Raw genomic sequence first — 10,374 nt, forward strand, 5'->3', positions numbered from 1 at the left:
TATACAGCCAGCCCCTGCCCCCCAGTATCTAGTCTACCAGCCTCTGCTACCAGTATACAGCCAGACCCTGCCCCCCAGTATACAGCCAGACCCTGCCCCCCAGTATACTGCCTGCCAGCCCCTGCCACCCACTATATAGTCTACCAGCCCCTGCCCCCACTAGTATATAGCCTGCCAGATCCTGCCCCCCAGTATACAGCCTGCCAGCCCCTGTCACCCAGTATATAACCTGCCAGCCTCTGCCCCCCCAGTATAAAGCCAGTAGCCCCTGCCCTACCCCCAGTATATGGCCTGCAAGCCCCTGCCCCCCAGTATATAGCCAGCCCATTCCCTCCCCCAAGCATGCTAAGGCTATTTAAAAAAAAAAATAACACTTTACTCACCTTTCCGATGCCCCCCGCAGCTCCTCTTCTTGCTTCGGGTGCTCCGGCTCCATCTTCTGGTCCTCCTGGTATTCTTTGGGATCTTCCGGCTCCTCTTCATGTTTCCGCTTACGGCCAGCACACACAATGATGTCAGCCGCATGAGAACGTCATTGTTTGTGCACCACTGGCATCGCAGGAGATCCGAAAAGGACCCGGAAAACTCCTGAAGAGGACCCGGAAGATCCAAAGATTGAGCTGGAGCACCCAAAGTAAGAAGAGGACCTGCGGGGGCATCGGAATATAATGTATACAGGCAACTGTACATTTTATAATTGTAACCCCAGCCAAAACTTGTTTGGTCTCAAACAATTGGATTTTAAAACTTTTAGGTTATCATAAGAACCAGGATTAACAATAAATCTTCATTGCAGACACCTTTAATAACTCTCACAGCTGATCATTGTATCCTGGGACTAAAGTACAGTAAATTACAAGTATCCAGAGTTCCGTTTGTAACTAGGGGTCATCTGTAAGTCTGCCGTTCTTAAATCAGGGACCGCCTGTATAACAGTACACATCTTCCAAGGAACACTGCGTGAATCAGCAGCTCAGATAACATATGTTAGAGGAGGGGACAGCAGAACAACAGAACTAGGGATCTCTAATTTGTAATTCCTGCCATCTACTTCCTCCATGTTGTCAGCAGCTGCTGGGACAGATCTGTAGAACTGTTTTAAATGTATATATCAGTGCATAAGAGTGTATAAATGTGTGGGTATAGAAATATGTATATTTTCTGAAGGGGCAAGGAACCCCATTCAGAAGTCTGCTATGGAACCCTTGCTCTCCTAGTTACGTCCCTGCCAGAGTAGTTTCCAAGGAAAGACACTGCTGGGTTTCCACGATAATAGTATTGTGACATGTTTATTCTGAGTGCTCTTAGCCTTCAAATAGATTAAACTTAAAGGGGTGTGCCACTCTTCAATAAATCTGTTCCATTAGACATGTCTAATGATTATGCACCTGTACCTTATCTCTTTTGAGAGCTTCAGCCTTTTCCTGATCTCACCATGCTCGTACCATGCATATATACAAATCTTACTCATTCATCTCATTGCCCCAGCCTGTTCTCATTGAGTCTCCCACTGTCTCTCTTTTCACTGTCCTCACTGACAGACAGAGGAAGAATGGAGGGGGAGAGGGATGAGTCATAATTCATAAGCTGCTGCGGCTCCTCCAGTTCATCAGTGCTCACACATGTAAATAAAGAATCGCAGAGAGTTTACAGACAGCACAAAACAAAGTTTTAGAAATGCTGTTTACTTGATGCACATTCAGAGATTATTATTGAAGGACAACTATCTCTGTAACTAATTCTGTCACCACAACCTGTTCACAAGGATTCCATCCCAGTCGTTATCTAGTCAATTCATATATTAATCATTGTAAAATCATCTTTTCTTTATTATGTAAATGAGGCTCGTCATATGGAGAGAGAAAGTGATGTCACTCCTGTTACCCCTCCCCTCATGTCTGTGTGTAATGTATAATGATGTAGATTTGTACCGGTTTAGCCATGGAGAGCAGAAGAAGAGTGAACAAATCAGGTGATTACTTTTTGAAGCTAACCGAGTATATTTGATGGTGAACTTTTTTGAGAATACTAGTTCTCTACGTCAGACATGATGTTATGCATGAAAATTATACCATTTTATACACACCCAGCAGTGATCATCTAAGGGTATTAAAAAAACTTTACGTTCACCTGGACGTTATAGTATGTCCCTGCGGGAAGATACTTCGTGCTATAATGTTCTGCTTCTGGCACCGGCTCACGAACGGAGCCAGCACCAGAAGCAGTGGCTGTCAGCTGTATATAACAACTGACACCGCATGCTAACACCCGCAATCGGAGCCGACTCAGATCGCTAGTGCTGACGCCTTACACGCCACGGTTAAGCATGACCGCGGCGGGAAAGGGTGTTCCCACTATGGATCGGATCCCCGTGACGCTTACCGGGGGATCCGATCCTCTTCCGTTCAGCCCCGAGGTCTGCCAAGTGCCCCGGGGCTGACCGATGTTCTGTGCAGTCAGATCCCTTCTGGGTCTGACTGTCAACTGTCTGCGCCTGCTTCTGCATGCTCAGACAGTTAACACTGCTCTACAATGAATAAGTATTGTAGAGCAGTGTATTGGACTTGAACCAACGATCAGAGCATCGCTTGTTCAAGTTTGTAGAAGTAAAAAAAGTGAAAAACACAAAAGTTTAAACATGAGAATAAAGAACAAAGCTTACCCAGACTGTAAGCCAAAAAATAAAAAAGTTATGCATATGAAAGACGGTGATGCTAAAATTAAAAACATTTTCGACAAATTACTTTTTATTCAGTAAAAATGGGGTAAAATGAAAAAAATATATATATGAGGTATTTTTATGATCGTGCTGACCCATAGAATAAAAATAATATACTATTTTTACGGTATGGTAAACGGCTCAAACCTTCCCCCCCCAAAAAAAAAAAAAAAATTGCCTAAAAATTTTTCATTCAAATAAAAGATTTTCATTTCCACCAACAACAAAAGTTAATAAAATCTCACCAATTAGCTATAGATGCCCAAAAATTGTGTCCCAGAAAAGTGCATCTCATGTGAAATAAGCCCCTATAGGTCCACATTGAAAAAAGAAAAAAATATATAGCCCGTGCAATGTGATAATGAAGATCTGCTCTGGATGGCGCCTCCTTTCCTTCTATGCCGGTCCGTGCGCCCATACAGCAGGTTACCACCACATATGGGGGTTCAGCGCACTCAGGAGAAATTGGGTATCAAACTTTGTGGAGCCTTTTTTCATTTCATCCATTGCAAATGTTTAATTTTCCACCCAAAATGAGTGTATTGTGAAAAGATATTACAATTTGTAGACCGCACCTCCATTTTGTTTTAACCCTTATAAAACACCTAAAGGGTTAACAAACTTCATAAAAGTAATTTTTAATACGCTGAGGGGTGAAGCTTCTATAACGAGGTAATTTACGAGTCTAGCTATTATTTAGGCCTCTCATAGTCAATTAAAAGTTGAGCAGGTCCATCTAAATATAGGTTTTGGAGATTTTCAAAAAAATTGGAAAAATGATACCTAAATTCTGAGCCTCAAAACATTCTAGTAAAATATGTGGAATCTTAAAAAACCATCCAACATAAAGCAGATATTTAGGAAATATAAATTAGGGATTTATTTGGGTGCTATGACTATTTGCATCAAAAGTAGAAAATTTAGAACTTTGAAAATAATTTTTCCAAATTTTTTTAAGAATTTTGGTTTTATTTCATAACTGAACACAAAGGATATGATCCAAATTTTTAAACTAATTTGAAGTACAATGTGTCACGAGAAAACAATCTCAAAATCCCCTGGATATCCCATAGCGTTCCAAAACTATAAACACTTATAGTGACACAGGACAGATTTGAAAAACTGGGCCACGTCCTAAAGGCCAAAGAGTCCCGAAGGGGTTAAAACAACAGATTGATAAATACAGGGACATCAATGCAGGACAGCAATAAACACACTAAAAACCTGTGAGGCGAGACAAGTGAGCCCTGGCTCTTACCTGCTAGTGAACTCCAGGTCAAAGATAGGAGGTCATGAAGCTGGCATGAATGTTGAGACCACTTTTTAAGGTGTAAAATCTCCGCATTAATTTATACTTAACACCTTACAAAGTGGTCTTAACATTCATGCCAGCTACATGACCTCCTATCTCTGACCTGGAGGCTATTAACAGATAAGAACCGAGGCTCTTTTGTCTCGCCTCACAGGTTTTTAGTGTGTTTATGGACGTCCTGTATTTATCAATCTGTTGTTTTATAGTTTTTTTTTAATACCCTATGATGATTACTGCCGGGTGTGTATAAAATGCTGTCATTTTTCTGTTTCATGCATATCATCATGTCTGACGAAGAGAACTAGTATTCTTGTAATGCATCTGCTGAGATGCGTCTCCTATACACATGTAAGAGACACAAACATCAGCTACACATGTACCTGACATGTTTTCCTATAACAGAAGCTGTTGGATATTTCCTAACATGGAGCTGTTGGATATCTCCTATATACACAAAAACTGCAGGGGACGGGCTTGCCAGCACCAGGAAGCAGATAGAGGAGTCATTACACCATTATGCGTCACATCATTATACAGGCTGTCAGTCAAGCACTGGGGAGTTGTTGCCTTCCACTCATGAATAAGCTGAACAGCTGAATATGATAATGACTCATTGGACCTCTCTCAGGTCATTTGCATACAGCATTAGTACCTGATTGTTTAGGTATACAGGCATGTAGGGGGCAATGGAGGGATAGGGGCAATGTTTCTAATGGCAGTTTATGAAAATATATTTAGTTTTAGGGGTTAATTTGCCTGACGGGTTCTCTTTAAAGCAGTAAAGGCATATGGGCAACTTATGTAAAGGGTGGCCAACCCCTTATAATTTTGTAAGTATATAAAGCATGCCGTAAATCCAAAATTAAAGTGTGTGCTCTTTTTCTTTAGTTGTCACTCCCATTGTCTGTAATAGTCTTGGCTGCCTCTTGACCCCACTCAGAGATTATTCATATAAACATGCCTGATTTGAGTCTGAAAAACATGGACTGTTCATTATCTGTTAAAATTTCCATGTTGCTTATGTATGTCCATTTTTTGTCTGTGTGTCATCCTTCAATTTCCTGATTTTACTTTTTACTCAGAAAAAGAACTGTGAACCTAAAATATGACCAAACATTACCTGAAATGTGCGGGAGCAATAGGCAATCATTTTGCTTTAACTCCTACCTAGAGCATGTGAACGTGGCCTCAAGGGCTTTACAAACACGTCATGGCACATGAATACCATCCTGCCCTACAAAAGCTCAGTGGGTCCTTCCCATCCAAGCTTGGCTATGTGCCCTGACAGTGGGTTACATCCACATGTAGGGGGTCCACATGCCCAATATATTCCTAGAGCGTATTCTACTTTTATTCCGTTAATGTAGATACATTTTGAAGCTAAATGAATGTATTACTGATAAATATTAGTCAATTCCAATTCAAATCTTCATTTTTTTTTTTTAATTTCGGCAAAATACATAAAGGGTTAGCTTCCTACCTGCTGTTTTGAATAGTTTGAGGGGTGAAGTTAATAAAACAAAAGCACAATTATAAAATGACGCAAAGCTGAGATATGGTAAATCTTAACTAATTTGGGTAGAAAAACTATAAGTTTGAAAAACAGAACATTTTGAAGTCTGAAAATAGAAATTTTTTTCAAAATGTTTACCAAATTCAACTTTTTTCCATTAATAAATTCAAAATATATCAACAAACATTTCCCACTTGAAGTACAAAATGTCACGTAAAAACAAACTCAAAAACAATTGGGTAAATTAAATCCTTCTAAAGTTATAACCAGATAAAGTGACACATGCTGGTTTTAAATAGGCCTTGGTCAGGCGCAAATGAGCTTGGTCACTAAAGGGTTAAAATCCCACTTCTCATAAAATTCACCAAATGAACTTCAAAGAGATGCTGCTTACAGAAAAAAGCACAGATTTTGACACAGAGTGGAACATTCACTAAGGTCCATGCAATGTTTTTTTTTATCGGACTTTCTTAGTGCAACACAGCTAGCACAGGTATTTAACCCCTTAGGGACATTTTTGCACCTTCAAAAATCTGTAACTTTTTCAATTTTCCATGTAAAGAGCTCTGTTTGGGCTTGTTTTCTGCGTAACAAATTGAAATTCATATTGATGGTATTTATTATTCCATGCCGTGTACTGGGAAGCAGGAAAAAAATTCAGAATGCAGTGAAAATGATGAAAAAATGCATTTGCGCCGTTTTCTTGTGGGCTTGGATTTTACAGCTTTCACTGAGCACCACAAATGACATGTCTACTTTATTCTTTGGTTCGGTACGATCACGAGGATACCAAATTTGTCCAGGTTTTATAATGTTTTCATACATTTAAAAAAATTAAAACCTTCTGTACGGAAAAGAATTCTTCATTTTGCCATGTTCTGGCGCTAATAACTTTTTCATACTTTAGTGCACGGAGCTGTAAGTGGTGTCATTTTTTGCGACTTTTGTAGTTTTAAATGCTTTCTTTGAGGACTGTATGGGCTTTTGATCACTTTTTTTAGAATTTTTTATATTTTTCAAAATGGCAAAAAAGTGGCATTTTCAACTTTGGGCGCCAATTTCCGTTACAGGGTTAAATGCTGGGAAAATCACTAATATATTTTGATAGATTGGACATTTTGGGACGCGTCGATACCTAATGTTTTTATGATTTTTACTGTTTATTTATATCAGTTCTAGGGAAAGGGGGGGGTGATTTAAACATTTACTTTTTTTACTATTTTTTACAAAAAAATTGTAATTTTTTTTTACCATTATTTTAGATCCTCCAGGGTAATTTAACCCTGCAGGGTCCGATTGCTAATACTATATACTGCAATACTTCTGTATTGCAGTATATACCTATTTTACTATGATTTTCAAAAGCCTGCCCTCTGCTGGCTATTATAAATCATTGCACCTGGCAAACCTACGAGTCTCAATGAGACTCTAGGCTGCCATAGCAACTGATCGCCGAGCAGGAACAGGCAGCACCTCGGACTGCCCCCTCATGAATACGCCGGACAGCTTTGCGAGCGGTCCGACGATTACATTGTACAAACGCTGCAGTGTTAGAAAGGTTTCCGGTAACGCTATCTTTCTAACACTGCAGCGTTTGTTCAAGCACTAGGAGCTGCTTACTTTAGTAAGCAGCTCCTTGTGCCCGATTTATGGGTGACAGCTCCTCTTTAGGAAGTGCCTGCACCATTTGTGTCCCATACAACCCTTTTGTGGCGCAGCTGCACTAGTCATCATGCGGGGGCGTTCTGGTGCTCAGTTGGACGGTGTGCCAGATTTAACATGCAAAATACGACAGAATTGAGTCGCACACCCCATGTTAAGGTGCACAAAAAAAATTGCACTCTGTTGGAGCAGTGCAAGGTGTGCGGCTGCATATAATTCATGGGGGGTGAGGGTGGCTGCATATAATTAATCCCCTGGGCTGTTTGTAAATATTTCATGGGGGGTGAGGTGGCTGTATATAATTAACCCCTACGGCGCAGAGGTATAAGGAATGTATGAAGAGAGCTCACGGGCTGAGTCCTCTTCATACAGAGGTGGGGGTTTTTGCATTTTGCACAAAACCCCCACCGCTAATAACCGCGGTCGGTGCTTGCACCGATCGCGGATATTAACCCTCTAACCCTTTAAAGCCGGCGGCGTTTAAAAGACTGCGGCGCCGCCATCTTTTTTCCGATCGCCACGCCCCCGGACGTCATCGGGGGGCGGCGATCGGTTACCATGGTAGCCTCGGGTCTTCTTTTGACACGGGGCTACATGGCTTATGCAGGTTCGTTAAAATGAGCAAGTGGCTCATTGTAATGTATGACCTGCAAAAATGCCATATATTGCAATACTGTAGTATTGCAGTATATGGTAGGAGCGATATGACCATCTAGGGTTAATGTACCCTAGATGGTCTAAAAAATAGTGGAAAAGAAAAAAAAAAGTTTAAAAAATAAAAAAAATTAATAAAATATTAAAAGTTCAAATCACCCCCCTTTCCCTACAACTGATATAAAACATAATAAACAGTAAAAATCACAGACATATTAGGTATCGCCGCGTCCCAAAATGCCCGATCTATCAAAATATAAAAACGGTTACGGCCGGCGGTGACCTCCGAGGCGGCAAATGGCGCCCAAATGTCCGAAATGCGACTTTTACACCTTTTTTATATAACATAAAAAATGAAATAAAAAATGATCAAAATGTCGCACAGACCTCAAAATGGTAGCAATGAAAACGTCGGCTCATTTTGCAAAAAATGACCCCTCACACATCTCTGTGCGCCAAAGTATGAAAAAGTTATTAGCGTCAGAAGATGGCAAAAAATTTATTTTCTTTTTTGTACACATTCGTTTAATTTTTGAAAATGTAATAAAACACAATAAAACCTATATAAATTTGGTATCACCGCGATCGCACCGAACCAAAGAATAAAGTAGGCGTGTTATTTGGAGCAAAGAGTGAAAGTCGTAAAAACTGAGCCCACAAGAACGTGACGGTGCAGTTTTTTTTCCAATTTTTCCACATTTGGAATTTTTTTTCAGCTTCGCAGTACACGGCATGTTAAAATAAATAACATTACGGGAAAGTAAAATTTGTTACGCACAAAATACGCCCTCACACAGGTCTGTACACGTAAAAATGAAAAAGTTATGGATTTTTGAAGTTGGAGAGCAAGAAATGAGCGGAAAAACCCTGCGTCCTTAAGGGGTTAATCCATGGAGGGGGGGGGGTGCATATATTTAATCCATGTGGTTTAGGAGGCTGTGTATGGTATAGTTTTGGGGGGTGAGGGGAGTTGCATATAATGAATCCATGCCACTACTTGAGTTTACTGCAAAGGGGCCCACTGAGGCTCTATCGCCTAAGGTCCTACTGAAACCCAGAGCCGGCCCTGCTTGGTTGTGTTTTTTTAATGGCTATTATATTGAACATACAGGCCCACATTTATCAAAACTAGTGCAAACAGCACTATGTGCAGTTTGCCCGTGTACTGTGCAGATTGAGCCAGATTAATCAATACCTCTGCACTCGTCTGGAGGTTTTTTTGCTGCAGAATTGTGAACCAGAGAAAACTGTGGCTCACGCCAGTAATAAATGTGGCGCAAACTCTGAATAAGCACTAACACGCTCCTTTAGGTGCACATTTTTTCTGTCATTTTGGACACAGTGCAACACAGAACTGGCGCAGACACTTTATAACATATACATGTGCAAGCAGTTTTGCATGTTTTTCAGTGCAGAAGTCAGACAGAAAACTGGTGCAAACGTAGGCCAAAATGTTGATAAGGGTAACATTGGTGACTATTGTGACCATATGTGTGATGTCCCATCATCCATTGCCATGGGGGTCTAGCGAACTCCCTGAAGAAAAACTTGTAACCTGCATCAGGTAGTTGCAGGATTTACAGTGTATTCCAACTATCCCCAGTTTGGGTAGCAGGCGCCATTTCACTTTTCTTGGCGCCATCAAGTATGTATGTACCTCAGGATCTCGCCACACATTTCCTTGCACGGCCAATGATGACAGCCATGAGACAGGCACCTCATAATGATGGAGCCCCGCAGCGGGCAGAAGCTACACAGCGCACACATGTTGTGACTAGATCATGGGTAATGGATGCATGGATACTTACCTCCGTCTGAGGATTCGCCTCTACTGGTTGTCGGTACAGCTGACCGCTATGGATACCTGTCGCCTCTTGAAGCCTACCACATCCCGACTCGAGCCCTGCGCTCGTCGGATCCAGCGATCCCGCCGCGATGAGCAGTTATCTGGCCTGGTCGGCCGAGGAGATTCTCATTGATGTGTGCAGGTGTCAGTCCCAGGATCACTGCCCAGTGGCTTAGACAGCTGTTCACACAGTAATCCACCGAAGCATCCAAGAGCCCTTACATGCAGGGATTTTTACATGGGAATCCAGCTGTGCACGCCCAGTGAGGATTCCCTCGTCTTTCTATGTGTACAGATTTACATAAATCGTGTAAATGATTTATGTAGTATGGCCTCTGTGTCTATTTCGTCAAACGAAGCGTTTTCCAGATGTAGGAGGAAGGGAGGGCAGGCTGACATCAGATGGAGCCAGAGAGACCCCCTCCTCTTACCCTCCTCTCTCTGCTTCCCCAGCACACCTCCCTTCTCTTCCCATTATTGCCATTTCTAGCATTCAGTACATCATTTAACACAATGAGGTCACGTGTCAATCTCTTCTGGACCAAAACGGGGAAAGAAGCTCCGGCCTGATAAAAAGAAGACCAGTGACTATAATGAAAGGGCAATGAAGGTTTATATACGTCATCCATAGAAATATCACCCCTGCAGATCATATCTTGCACATGCCA

The 10,374-nt window shown here is 41.4% G+C and overlaps 1 protein-coding gene across 1 annotated transcript in view; it reads right to left on the reverse strand.

Moving 5' to 3' along the window:
* Positions 1-10,166, reverse strand: part of GABRA3 (gamma-aminobutyric acid type A receptor subunit alpha3) — a 231,767-nt gene extending 221,601 nt beyond the window's left edge. Inside the window, exon 1 of the mRNA XM_072124878.1 lies at positions 9,669-10,166. The gene's annotated coding sequence lies outside the window, so the exon portion shown is untranslated. The remainder of the gene's footprint in view (positions 1-9,668) is intronic.
* Positions 10,167-10,374: the final 208 nt, after the last annotated feature.

Source organism: Engystomops pustulosus, chromosome 9 (assembly GCF_040894005.1).
Source record: "Engystomops pustulosus chromosome 9, aEngPut4.maternal, whole genome shotgun sequence".
NCBI classification, from domain to species: domain Eukaryota; kingdom Metazoa; phylum Chordata; class Amphibia; order Anura; family Leptodactylidae; genus Engystomops; species Engystomops pustulosus.